This window comes from Otolemur garnettii, unplaced genomic scaffold (genome assembly GCF_000181295.1).
Source record: "Otolemur garnettii isolate 467f Iridium unplaced genomic scaffold, OtoGar3 scaffold00167, whole genome shotgun sequence".
In the NCBI taxonomy this organism is placed as follows: Eukaryota; Metazoa; Chordata; class Mammalia; order Primates; family Galagidae; genus Otolemur; species Otolemur garnettii.
Window position 1 is genome coordinate 2,789,695 of NW_003852562.1, and position 1,510 is coordinate 2,791,204.

Sequence of the window (1,510 nt, forward strand, 5' to 3'; positions counted from 1 at the left end):
TTTTTGTTGTTGTTGGAAGCTTTTTTATTATTTCTGCAATCTCAATGCTGGATATTGATCTGTTCAAGAGATCTATTTCTTCCTGGTTAAGACTAGGAAGATAGTGTGATTCCAGGAATTGGTCCATTTCCTCCACATTCTCAAATTTCTGGGCATAAAGGTTTTGGTAGTAGTCAGAAATAATCTCTTGTATCTCTGTGGTATCAGTTCTTATTTCCCCCTTTTCATTTCTGATTGAGGTTATTAAAGATTTTACTTTTCTATTTCTCCCACAATGGCTGCACCCAGTCTGCAGATGAATAATGAAAGATCTACTCCACCCCAGAAATTCAGTCCTGGCCTCTAGGCATTGTTCAAAGTCACTTTCTCACTTGCCCAAGGTCCACAAGTCACTCAATCAAGTGCTCAAGTAAAAAAAAAAAAAAAAAATCCACAAAGGAAAGGCCTTCCCTGTCTGCAAACTCTCCCTGCTGATGTAGCTGCTCCTGCCTCAGCCACCATGGCCAGCTAGCCTCTGACTAATTGCAAACATTTGCTGCTTCTCCACTGCTTTTGTCCTACTCTTGGAGTTCTGAAGTCTCCTGCTACCTTCTTGTGCCCCGAAAGGGATGCTTCTGTGTAAAGCTCAGAAGACAGAGGTACCTGGAATCTTCTCTCCTCAAATTCAGCATGCCCAGCTGCTAAGAAAATGTCTCCAGTCTGCCATCTTGCTCCACCTCTCCTTATCTGAAAAAATTTAACAGCAAGATCAAAATCACTAAATAAATTAAACAAAAAATTTTGAATAAAAAATATAATTAATGAAATGAACAAAACATTACAAATATCAGCAGCCAAATACAATAAAGAATCAGAGAGCTCAAAGAAAGACTATTTGAAAATATGTAGTACACACTGAGAGGAGAAAAAAGGAAAAAAGTCATGAAAAATATACAAAGCTTATGAAATACAAAGTGCAACATCATAAGAGAAAAAAATTAGATTATTGAGTTAAAGAATAAATTGAGGAAAACAAAGGACAGAAAGCCTATTCAAAGAAACAATGAAAGAAAATTTTCCAAATCTGGAGAAAAATATAAATATCCAGTATAGAAAAGTCAAAGATCACCAATCAGATCTAGCCTAAATAAATTACACCAAAACACATTAGAATCAGGTGCACCAATGTCAAAGACAACAAAAGGATTCTGAAAGCAGTGAGAAAAAAGAAAATGTAATGTAAGGGAGACTCAATATGACTGGCAACAGACTTATCAGCAGAAGAAATGAAGGAATGGGACAATGTATTTGGAATGCTCAAGAGAAATAACTGGCAACCAAAAATACTATACCCAGAAAAATTATCCTTGCGAAATGAGAAGAGACAATCACTTTACCAGATAAACAAATGATAAAGGAATTTATTACTACCTGATCTGCCCTATAAGAAATGATAAGGGGAATTCTTCAAACCCAAAACAAAAGAATGCTAACATGATTATTATTGTAATATTATAATCATGGTGTTTAA